Here is a 14,008-nt window from a genome sequence, read left to right as displayed (position 1 = left end):
TTTAGATTTTTTATATTTAAAATGAGATGTTTATCCTGTATTTGATTGTGTTTATCTGCAGTTAGTTACACGAATTCAAATATGAGATGAAATCGGATAGGGATGAACGAGTTTAAGAGTTTTTAAGAGTTTAAGAGTTTTAAGAGTTTTTAAGAGTTTAAGAGTTTTAAGAGTTTTTAAGAGTTTTAGCCAAATGCTTTATAATATAGTATAGATATAATTTAATATTATTTTATGTAATTTACATATATGTAACCGAAATTTATAAAGCTAATTATTAGTATAAACCATACAAATCAATATCAACCGTAGTGAATATGATTTAATGAATATTTCAATTGTTTTTTGATATAAAATGTTGATTATAATAAATGAATTATCATCATTTTAATAAATATCTTAATTAATTGAATTCTATAGTTTCTACTAATCAATATCTCTTGTTATATTTGAAATTGTGAGTGTATTTTTACCAGGGTTCAAATGGAGTGAGGTAGAGGTGCTCATGGGTTGAGTTGATCAGGTTGAGGACATTTGAACAACCCAACCCAATGCTTGCGGTTTGGAAAAACCTTAACCCAACTCAACTCAAACCAAAGTGCAACTCAACCCAACCCAACCCGTACGGGTTAGTCGGGTTGGTCGGGTTGATACTTTGGTATATTAAAATATTTTTCTAACCTTGAATATGTTATTTCTCTACTCATAATTTCTTTTTCATCATCAACCATTTGATACAACTTATTCATATTTCTTACGTATATCACATTCAATTAATTTTCTCAATTTACATATATATTTTCACAGTTACTAAATGAGTTATATAGAGATATGAATAGATTGAAAATATGTGTATATGAAAAGCATACATGATAGTCTAATCGTCTAATGTATATATTAATAGAAATTCAACAATCATATTAAATCCAAGAAATAAAAGGATATCGGGTTCATCGGGTTGGGTTGAGTTCAAATAATAGTAACCCAATACGTACGGTTTGACAATTTTACAACTCGATTAGACATCGGGTTGCTTCGGGTTGGGTTATTTCATGTTGAGTTGGGTTGATCGGGTTGGTCGGGTTTTTGAGCACCCTTAGCGTGAGGCATGGCGATGAGGTTAAGCCTCAAGCCTTACACGCCACGACAAAGATGCGATATTTTTCAATGTGTGATATAAGGCGACAAATTTGTATGTTATATATACTAGAATAGTACTCGCGCAATGCAGCAGACGCATCTCGATTTTAATGTTCTATTTTATTATTTGTCTCTGTCGATTTTATAATACGATTTTATGTGTTTTTAAGAAAACAATAATGATTTTATTTTTGAATAAAATATAAATTTGAAGATATCATAAAAATTTGAAAAAAAAAATATATCAATGTAAATATCAAATAAAACTATTTAAAAGTTCTTATTTTTTATGTAATTTTTTTAAATTACTTTTTTTATTATAATTTAATTTAAGTTTAATAACGAAATAATTTATTTTTAATTTAGTAATATAACATTTTATAAAGATAATAATTAAATATTCTGTTAGAACTCAATATTATTTATATTTTAGATTTTATATATTTAAATTGAGATGTTTATCATATATTTGATTATGTTTATCTGCAGTTAGTTAGACGAATTMAGATATGAAGTTTTAATAAGTTGTATTTACGCACAATTTACTTGCAATCTTGAGTTTTAAGTAATATGCATTAATAGACAGTACTTTACGCATAAAAAGTGGTTTTTAAGAGTTTTTGTCAAATGCTTTATAATATAGTATAGATATAGATTCTGTTAGAGCTCGATGATTATCTATATTTAAATTTTTTATATTTAAAATGAGATGTTTATCATGTATTTGATTATGTTTATCTGCAGTTAGTTAGATGAATTCAGATATGAAGTTTTAATAAGTTGTACTTATGCACACTTTACTTGCAATCTTGAGTTTTAAGTAATACGTATTAATAAACAGTATTTTACGCATAAAAAGTGGGTTTTAAGAGTTTTTGTCAAATGTTTTATACTATAGTATAGATAATTATATATTTATGTATATGTTTTCTATATATTAATCTGATCAAATAATGATTTAAAAAAAATGTACATTCATATTTGAAGAAGTATATTATATATATATTATTACTATAAAATTAGTTTTTGATTGAATATCTAAAATAGAACTTATAAAAATAATTTTATAACTTATTTTTAATAGTGAATTCATAACGTTTATGAATTCGTGAATTTGTGAGTGATGTGATCAGATAAATTTATAAAAGTGTAAAATCTAATGTTAAGAGTATAAAAAACACAAAAAAATTTAAAATTTTTTAAAAAATTGATTACTTCAATTAATTTCCTTAATTTTTATACATAAAAAATGAAATTAATGGTTTCAAAATGGTGCATGTGTTCATAAATGGTGAATATTCTTAGAAAGATTTTTTTTTGTAAATTCTCGTAATGTATTTATAATTATTTAAATACAAAAACATGAATTTAAAAATTCATATTCTATATTATGTATACCACATTATAAAACATTTGATAAAAAATTTTAAAAACCATATTTTATACATAGAGGATATAACATATCATTTTAAAATGTAAAAAATCTAAAATATAATTAGGATAATTATCGAGTTCTAACAAAAATAATTAATTATTATCTTTATAAGAAAATTATATTATTAAACCAAAACAAATTACTTCGTTATTCAACCTAAATTAAATTATAAGAAAAAAAATTGAATTAAAAAGTTGCACAAAAAAGATGAATTTTAAATAGTTAATTTAATATTAATATCCATATATTTTTATCAAAATTTTATGATATATTTAATTTATATTTTATTAAAATATAAAAACATTGTTGTTTTTTTAAAATCACATAAAACCATATTAACATCAACTGAAATAAAAAATAAAACAAAATATTAAAATCAAAATATATCTTGATATATTATGCGAATACATTTTTAGTTTATAAAATACTAATATTTTATTTCTTAAAAAAGTAAAATGCTATCCACTTGCATGTTTTAAAATAGGATGAGAAGGTTATTGCAAGTTTCTTAGTTGTTAGATGGGGGTGGTGGGTCTGGTGGAGGGGGGTAGGGGGTGGGACCCTTATCTAGTTTGGATCATCCTTTTCACATTTGCGAATTGGGATGTATTATCTTTCACTTATTCGGCTTATCTGTTTCAGCCCATCAACTTTTAGTGGTTGGAAGAACCAGACCCTAATGTTTTGTATTTTGACATATAACACCCTTATGTTATACTATATGTGGATGGTAAAAGGTTTCATCACTTCTATTCCATTTTTGTCTTCTTTTTGCGGCTTTTATGACGTATTAAACTCCAATTCTTTGTGGGTTTTGATAACATTCATAAACCAATCATTACAGAATTGACATGTTTATTTTTAACGGATTCTTAAAATTAGAGATGTATCCAAAAAAATATTACATACAGTGATATCATATAAACGGTTGTATCTTTTAAAATAATACAGTTGTATCTTTCACGAACCTGAATTTTTTACCTTATGACGAAGGGATTTATTGGTGGCACATGCCACTATAGACCCTTAACTGGGTCCGTCACTGCTTGAAATAAACAATGAGATGTTTTGAATTAAAAGATTAAGTATATATTCGTTTCTAATGTCTACATTAAGCCATTATATTTTAAACAGTACTTGAAAGTTAGTTAAAAACAAACAATCCATGAGTGTCGTTTAGTGATGCGGCTTAAGTTACGTCAACATGGACTATATTGCTGATGTATTTGCCATGGAAAACTAACCTTCAATATCTCCATCAAAAAGGTTATGGCAAACTGTAATAAAATAGTCTTTTTGGATCTGTCACCTCTAGATTCTGATGTGTTTTCCACTACCAACTCCTAACATATCATTGTTTAATAAACCGTTCGAAAGATTTCAATTTATCGTGACCAGAATGGTGTTACAGTCCTTAATGATAACTTGTTACTTGGAGTTGTTATTTGTGTTTAGGTCTTCGTCCATTTTATTTATTTATGTTGTTTGATTTGGGTGCTAGCTTTTTCTCCTTGTTTGGTTTTTTCTACTTTAGGGGCCATTTACCTAAATGTTTACCCAGTAAGCGCTTACCGTTAGAATTCAACACTGTAATTTATTTTACTGGGTAAGATTGTATGCAACAATTTACCCGGTAAGCGCTTCTCCGGGTAAGAGTCGTCACCCTTATTTACTGAGTAAAACTGTTCATCTTTTATCATTGTTCTTACCGGATAAGATTTTTTACCCTTGTCATGTTCATACAAGAATAATTATTACCCACTAAACACTTACCGGGTAAACATTTAATAAACGACCCCTTATTCTCCTTGTAGAAAGAACCACTCTTGTGGTTGTCTTTTGTGCCTTTCTTTTTAATATATTGTGGGTTTTAAAAATTGCTGACAAATAACAATTCCTCTTTGTTTTATATGCAAAATAAATAGTTTTGATGATAAAATTCACAAAATTAACCATTTGTCTTTGAAAATAATTGGATAATTTTTTTTATAAATATTCTGAATATGATTCCTAAATAAAAAATTCTAATGATATGAAATATCATTTGATGCTATTTTCAATGTTTAATACCAACCATTTGCTTATTTTGGTTCTAATAAAAAATCATAACCGAATTTATTAAACATTGAAAATTGGTTGAATATCAAAAAATTGACTCTGTGTGTGTGTGTGTGCGTGTGCGTGTGTGTGTGCGTGTGTGCGTGTGCGTATGCGTGTGTGTGTAGAGTTTGGTTCACGTGAGACCAACCAGTTTTTTGTGAGACTTGTAAGATTATTTTTTTTACACTTGAAACTTCACAGCAAAAATTGTGAAAATAAAAATAAAAAGTCGAACCTTCACAGCAAAAACACTGTGAAGGTTACCTTCACAGCGTTCTATTGCGAAGTTTCAAGTGTAAAAAATTAATCTAAGAAAAACAGACTCATCTTACATGATTCCAAGTCTATATATACATAAGGTAGGGCTCCGATGATAATGGAAGTTATGGTGAGGATGGTAAAAAAGATCTTCATCATTGTATCAATCATAATTGAATATCAACAGTAATACAATACACTAGATCAATTCTCGTGATAAAAACAATTCACGAGATAAGGGTGAGATTAAAAGTGATTAAGAGTCCAGATCTCTTATTATACTTCCTTCTCATCTTAATTCTTATATCTATACATTCATCCTCTCTTTATACATTTATATAAGATTTTAACTTTTGAAATTATATTTTAAAATAATTATAGAATATTTATTCGAGATGTTATTTAATAACAAAAAAAAAGAGTAAAATTATAAAAACATGATGTTGATATGATTGGATAAAAGCAAAAACGAAAAGTGAGGGGTAGAAAGTGTAAGTTTATGAAAAGTAAGGTTGAGGGGATTCTTGGAAAGAAAGTCAAAAGTAATGGGGTTACATTACAACTACTGTTAGGGAACGCGTCAACACACCGTTACACACACTCAAAACACACGCACTCTACCGGTTTTTTGTGTGACTTTTTGAACTCAAATAATTGCACAACTTTTCACCATTATAATATATTCCACTTTTTTATTCAAAAAAAGCCACACGATATTTTATTTATTTATTTAAATGGATTATAATAATAATTATAGATTAAATCTACTCTTTATTTATATTATATTATAAGATATATGATAAAAACTTTTAACAATTATTTTTTATACATGAAGTATTGCTTATTGATGTATATTACTTAAAATTCAATATTACAAGTAAATTGTGCATAAATACAACTTATTAAACCTTTATTTTTGAATTCGTGTAACTAACTGCAGATAAACATAATCATATAGAGAATAAACATCATATTTTAAATATAAAAAATCTTAATAATCTAAAATATAATTAGGATAATCGTTGAGTTCTAATAAAATACTTAATTATTATATTTATAAAAAATATAGAACAAAATGCACAAAATGGCAATCTACTTTCATAAATTTTTTTATTATAGCATTGTACTTTTAGTTTTTTTTATTATATCAATGTACTTTCAAACTATTTTTTATTAAGACATTGTATTTTGAAAAATTTACCCATTATAACATTGGATAACCTTTTGATTTTAATTTACCCATTATACTAGGTTTTCATGCCATCTCATTGTCTACGTAGGCTGTCCATATGTACTATAGTGATTTGACTTTCTTACTACATCATTGTATTTTCAAAATTATTTTATTATGGTATCTACTAGTTCTTATTAAACACTGTATTTTTAATTTTAATATTTAGATATTTTACATGTTATTTAATAAATATATTAAATGAATTTAAAAAAAGCTAAATTATTCATTAATATAGCAATATCAATAAAACTAGTAGAACACAACTTATCTCACTAATATTTTTGAAGAAATATGTATTTTTGAGAAAAGAAAAATAAGAATTGTTCTTTTTTTACCAAAAATATTATCTTTTAAAGAATATATATTAGATTTGTTCAAAAACTTTTATTTGACGTATAAATATATTAAATTAATTAGATTTTTTAAATTATTTATTAATATAACAATATTAAAAAATTGTAGATAACAATTTATTTCATTAACATTTTAAATAGAACTTTAATTATATGTATTTATTTGAACAACATAAAATATGAAAAATTATATTTTTTACAAACAAAATATATCTCAAAAATAATGTTTCATATTTATTTAATAAATATTTTACTCTAAGAATATTTTATTTGAATGCAACTTAATAAGAAAAAGTAAAAAAAATTAAATGTTTTTTAGATAATAGCAATGAAAAATGAAAATCACTAATAATAATTTGAAATAGGTTTTTATTTTAATTTTAGTTAAGTCATCAAAATGATGTGTCATCCACATCACCTCATTAAAGTCACACAAGCAAAAAAGTCAAAGGGTTAACCGATTTAAAAGGTAACAAGTTACCTATTGCTATTATGGGTAAAATTTTAAAGTACGATGCCTTAATAAAAAATAATTTGAAAGTACATTGTTGTAATAAAGAAAAACAAAAGTAAAATGTTATAATAAGAAATTTTATGAAAGTAGATTGATATTTCATGCGTTTAACCCAAAAATATATTATTAAATCAAAAACAAATTGATTCGTTATTAAACTACTATAATATTTAATTATTATCTTTATAAAAAGTTTTACTATTAAAAAAAATTATTCATTATTAGAACTAAATTAAATTATAACAAAAAAATTGAATCAAATAAATTAATCAAAAAAAGATAACTTTTAAATAATTAATTTGATACTAATTTCGATGTTCTTTTTCAAAATTTTAATTATAATATTTGTAAATTTATATTTTATTCAAAAATAAAAACATCACCACATTCTCAAAACCATATAAAACTGTATTATATCAATAGACAAAAAATAAAAGGAAACAATACAATCAAGATGTATCTCGCTGCATTGTACGAGTACCTTTCTAGTATATTATTAACGTATCCTTATCTATTATTATTTTCATCTTTATATTTCAATGAATATTTTGACACAAAAGAGGTGATGTAGCTTTCTCCCATGATAAATGCACCTTTTACTATATGTTATGATATTATTTTTTTATAAAATTTATCGGTGGGTGACTTTAATTTATAATTTGTATTTCAAGGGATGTATATGTATTTCAATGCTAATCACCTACTTTAGTACTTTACTTATGAGCCGTTTATCAAATACTTACCCGGTAAGTGTTTACTGATAAAATTTAACAATATTATTTACTTATTGGATAAGATTTTAGTTCACCAAAACGACGTCGTATGCAACAATTTAGCTAGTACGCGCTTACCGTGGTAAGAGTTGTCGCCCTCACTTACCGGGTAAGACTTTTGGTCTTTGTCTCACTCTTACCGGACAAAATTCTTGATCATTACCATATTCATCCAGTGAGGTTATGTTACTTGGTAAGCACTTACCCTGGTAAGCGTTTGATAAACGGTCCCTTAATGTAGTTGCTCATGCGTTAACACAAACCAACTTGATTTTTCTTTTTGTCCCATCTCATACTTTGATACGTCGAGTTTTCTGATTCGTTATATTAACGATGTATGCCCTTTAAATGCTCGTTCACATAAGATTTAGTCTGTTTTCAAAAAGAAAAAAAAGCTACATGTTAGATTATACATTTCGTAGATGGATAAACCTGATATAATATGAAAATCAGTGTTTAAAAACATTTAGATTTTATTTTTATATTGTTTTAAAATAATTATTTATTCCAAACAAAATTGATTAATTTTGATTTAGAAGTTAATTTTAATTCGTTGTTTTTTTACCAAGTTTAAATCGTTTTCGTCGTCAATTTTATCACTGTGTTTTACACAAAGTGATCGTTTAAAAAAACTAATAGTGTTTTATTTTATTAACGTGTATCGATCAGATTAAATATTATATTTACTTTATAATAAAATAAATTATGCTTTTATAAAATTTGCTAATGACTAGTTACTGAAGTTCACTATTATACAATGTATTTGATGTTTAATTTTCATTTTAATATTATTTTTATGATAAAATTTGAATTAAGCTCTCTTTTAATCGTTAGACATTATATAATTTAATCATTATTATTATTATTATTATTATTATTATTATTATTATTATTAAATAGCATTCTTTGGACAGTCCAACATCAAACGAAAGCGGAAATTTGGTTTGAGGATGTATGGACAAAAGGGGTTCATTTTGCCTTTTGTCTCACACACACAAATACACAAACATATATAAATAAAACATTAACTTATATTCTTAAATTATTTTAAATATTAAAGTACAATCAAACATCTCCCTCTCATTCATATATATAGAGAGAGAGAGAGAGGGGGGGGGGGGGGGGGAGAGTTCCTAAAAAATCTGACCAACCCAATTCAATTTAATGCAAAATAACTCAATCTGAAGCAAAACAGATGTCTAATCGAGTTATAAAATTTTTAAATTATAGGTATTGAGTTACTATTATTTGAACACAACCCAACCCGATGAACTCGATATCCTCTTATTTTATTGGATTTAATATGATTGTTGAATTTATTATTAATATATACATTAGACAATTACATTACCACGTACGTTCTTCATATACACATATTTTCAATCTATTCACATCTCTATATAACTATGTAGATTGAGAAAATTAATTGAATGTGATATACGTAAGAAATATGAATAAGTTGTATCAAATGGTTGATGATGAAAAATAAATTATGAGTAGAGAAATAACATATTCAAAGTTAGAAGAATATCTTAATGTACCGAAATATCAACCCGACCAACCCGTACGGGTTGGGTTGCACGTTGGTTTGGTTTGGGTTAAAAAATTTCAAACCGTAAGCATTTAGTTGGGTTGTTCAAATGTTTTCAATCCGGTCAACCCAACCTATGAACACCCCTTGAAAGAGGGGTTGTAAGATCGTTCTTTAACTAAAATTATATTGTCAAGTTTGTAAACTTGTTTGACCAATAAGATTCATTTTTTAGTAGAGTTTGTTTCAAATACTTGATTTAATAATTAAGGGGAAATAAGTAATTTTTATTTGTAAGTTACTTTGGTTGTATTTAAATGAGATGTTACAATTTTTTATTTGTAAGTTTCTTTTGTGGTATTTAATAGTATTCATAAAAAATGTTTCTAAGAATGTGCTCATATATGTTCATAAATGTTCATAAGAATGTGTTTTTAACCCTAAGACGTTCATAAAATTGTGTTCTTAACCATATGATGTTCAATAATATTTTTGACAGGTGTTTATATGTCATGATACTTTCCATAAATACCCATGTTCTAGAATGTTCACCAATTTTTATTTTTGTTCAAATTTTCATTTATTAGAAATATGCCATGAAATAATCCATATATTTCAAGAATTAAAGGTTAAGATTGGTTCATATAATTAACATCAATTATTGGGTTAACAAAATAACCAACCCATATATATATATATATACACACACACACACACATATATATATATATATATACACACACACACATATATATATATATATATATATATATACAGACACACACATTATCATCATCCGTACAAACCATACAAATATATCTCGATCGTTCATCTAGTATAATGAATATTTGATTCATTAAAATTCCATAACCATAAATGAAACAAATTCATCAAAAAAAAATTATATGAAACAATTTCATAAGATTAAACAATTTAATGAAAACTTTTAATAAAATTAAACAATGAAATCGACAGATGAGAATGATTTGCACGACTTGTACAAATATGAGTGATTTGCATTTGATCGCTCATCACTCTCTCTGTATATATAAGTAAATTTACAATTATGATGATGATTATATTTTGTATTATAAAAAATTGAGTTTTCAATTCATTGTCAATAACTTATTCGAGTGCTTTTTTGAGATGTTATTTTTCCTATTTTAAATTTGTTAGTTTTCTAAATTATAATGAAAATTTTATTATAATAACTATTTTTTAAGGTTGGTTTCAGCTATTAGTTATTCGAAAAACCCATGTTAGCAATTGCAAATTCAACTAAAAGGTAAAAAAAAAATTACATTTTTCACCCAGTCCCGTAAAAAAATTACATTTCTCACCAATGATGGCCGGTTATTGGTATCCCCGTCCCAGAAACCGATAACTAAAACCGTCCCCATGACCGCCCTGATCCCCGTCGGGGATCTTATCGGGTCCCGCGGTTTCCCCGATCCCCGTTGGGGAATTCGTGAAGGTAAAAATCCTCCTTTTCCCGTTCACCGTTGGTTGTAACCGAAACCGAACCCAAAACCGAACCCCGAAACAGATCTAAAAATCCCCGAATTTAATATATATGTATATAACTTAAAATTAATATATATATATATATATATATACATATAGGGGAGCGATCAAATGCAAACCACTCAATTTGTACAAACCATGCAAACCGCATTCAACCAATCATAATTTTTTATTTTGTTCATTTTTTTGTAATTATGAGAGGTTGATTAATCATTTTTATTGTGGAGGGTGTTAATCATAGATATTATCATCTTCATTATTTTAATTTTAGAGAAATACATGAAGCAGTTTCATTAATGTTAGAGAAATACATGAAACAGTTTCATTAAGTATTATATGAAACAATTTCACAACTATATATGAAACAACTTCATCAAAAAAAAAAATATTATACGAAACAATTTCACAAGATTAAACAATTTTATGAAAAAATTTCATAAGATTAAACAATGAAATCGACAGATGAAGGTGGTTTGCACGGTTTACACAAATGAGGGCGGTTTTCATATGATCACTCTTATATATATACACACATATCAAGCCGGGTCGGGCCGATGATCACCGTCCCCGCCCCCGTCCCCATTAAAATCCCTGAATTTGTCCCCGATCCCCTCCCCGTCCCCGTCCCCGAACCCAGCCCTAAAGTTTCGGTTTCAGTTTTTTTTGCCTGTAATTTTCTCGTTCAATTCCGTAAACAAAACAAAAAAATTCCAATTCGGTTAAGAATTCCATTCCAATTCCATCCAACCAAACGCAATCAAAATACATGGTCAAATTCCATCAAATTCCATTTCATTCCCTCAAAGTCAAATTCATTTGATGAATTCCAATTCCATTGAATTCCATTCTACGAACCAAACGCCCCCTAAGTAAACAATTTAATACATACCATGTGACTAAGAAGTTGTTTTGTGTTTTTTCCATTAAGTCATATATGTATAAAACCGTCTGTATAGATTAGAAATGATTTTGTTTAGAAGCTTTTTTCATAGATTTAAGAAGCTTGTTTTTAATTAGGAAAGGTAGTTTTAGAAAAAAATTGGCTTTCTACGCAAAAAACTTTCTCTAAAAGCTTATTGAATAAAACATTTTTTATATCAATGAGTCACTATCAAATAGTCATATACAGTTAACCGAATATATTGTAAGCGTAATTAAACTCATTAGATTGCAAACAAACAGGTTCTAAGTAAATCATAAAGCCCTACCATAAAAATAATACCATGGCTAAATAGTTCTAAAGGTTTTAAAATAAATGACAAATTGTATGAAAAAGTAATGTTATTTAACTTGATTTCTATTTTAAATAACGTATTTTTAAAACTTTTATTTTGGTACCTAAGATGTAAAGTTTTAAACATTTAAATATTCGGGTAACCAGTTAAAGCATTAATCGGTTATCATGTTGATGTGGTATCCAACTCAGTATTATTTACTGACATGGTTAGTGACATGATTTTTTTAATTCAAAATTAGTCTTCAACCGGTTACCCAAGTACTTAAATGCTTAAAACTTTACATCTTAGGTACTAAAATAGAAGTTCTAAAAGTACGTTACTCAAGATAGAAATCAAGTTAAAGTACATTATCTTTTCATGAAATTTGTCCTGAAATAAAAATGCTACATATCTTGTAACGATATATAAAATGAAACGAAAGGAATGTCTTTCTCGAATAAATAAAATATTGTCATGTTGTATGATTTTGATAAACGAGACGACTTTAAAAAAAAAGTACCAAATAGGTTTTATTTTCACTCCAAAAAAACATTTATATATTGTATTTAATATTATTGACTTTTAATCTAGTCTCAAATATTTGAGATTTAGTCTTCTGTTTTGAACCTTCGTGGTTACAAAAGAATTTTTGTTTTTTTTCTTAAATTTGATCTTGAGATTGTTCAAACACTTTTAACCTTTGAAGTCAAGCTCAAATCAATCAGACACCACCCTTATAATTAAGGTTTTTTTTATAGTGTAATCTGTAAATATATATATATATATATATATATATATATATATATATATATATAGGACGAGAATAGGAGATGGATTTAAAAAATGAGAGTGAGCATAACGTCAGCATGTCGTCATCCCATACATGACTTTGGCCAGTCAACGCGTTTTTTTCCTGTGGTTTTTGATTTTTCATTTGAATAAAATAAATAAAAATAATAAATAAAATTTAATAAGAAATTGCTTTCATTAGAATGCTGGCATTGGTTCAAAATGAGCTTCTAAGTTCAACTCCCAGGATTGTTTCCGCCTCATCCGTACAGTCCCCACCAAACTTTTCGCCGTCACCTATATTTTCTTACTCCAAACTTTATTTATTTATTTATATATTTTGATTTATTTATCTGTTTTAACAATGAAGTGGGTGTTTGTGATTGCTTATAAAAATAAGTTATTGACTTATTTTGATGTGACATTGTTAATAAACAATTTTGAGTGTTTGGATGAATAACTTATACCGGTGTCAACCCGGTAATATTTTTTTTGAAGAAGTTAAACTCTTCTGACAGTCTGACTTATAATAAATTGATAAGTGATTTTATAGAAAAACATAATTTGCTTCAAATAAGCAATCCCAAACACCCCCTTATTATTTATTTATTAAATATGTGTATCTTTAAGGTGGATTAAAGATTCGTGAAGTCACAGTTTGATTCGGTCAAAAAGTCGATACGATTTGATTGGGCAAATGTCAATTATGTCGATTTAAGGAATAAAATACATTTTTTTATATAGAATCGTACTTTTAAGCAAGACACGATACTACGTCTTAGGCGTAAGTCCAATGTGTTTTTAGCCGAATTACACCGCTTTAAGGGATTTTGTAAGTCTTTTGGTTTCGGTTTTTTGATCGATTTCGAGCGACTTTTTCCATTTTTTTGGTTGATACCCCATTGTGTTTTTTAATATCTCGGAGGACTGTTCAAAGTTTAACGAATGCATCTTTCATACCCCTAAAGAAGTTAAAATCACGTTCAAATGACATGTTTGAAAAGTTTTGAACTTTTTTTTTATCATAAATAATAAAGATATTTGATTATTACGTCGATTAGATTGAAAATGTTAATTTAGTGTGACATAAAAGTTGCATAATATAATACATTGCGTAACGTGTACTATAATGCGTGATCG

This window comes from Cynara cardunculus, assembly GCF_001531365.2.
Source record: "Cynara cardunculus var. scolymus isolate 2C chromosome LG 11, CcrdV1, whole genome shotgun sequence".
Taxonomy (NCBI): Eukaryota; Viridiplantae; Streptophyta; class Magnoliopsida; order Asterales; family Asteraceae; genus Cynara; species Cynara cardunculus.
Note: the sequence above shows the minus strand (reverse complement) of the source record.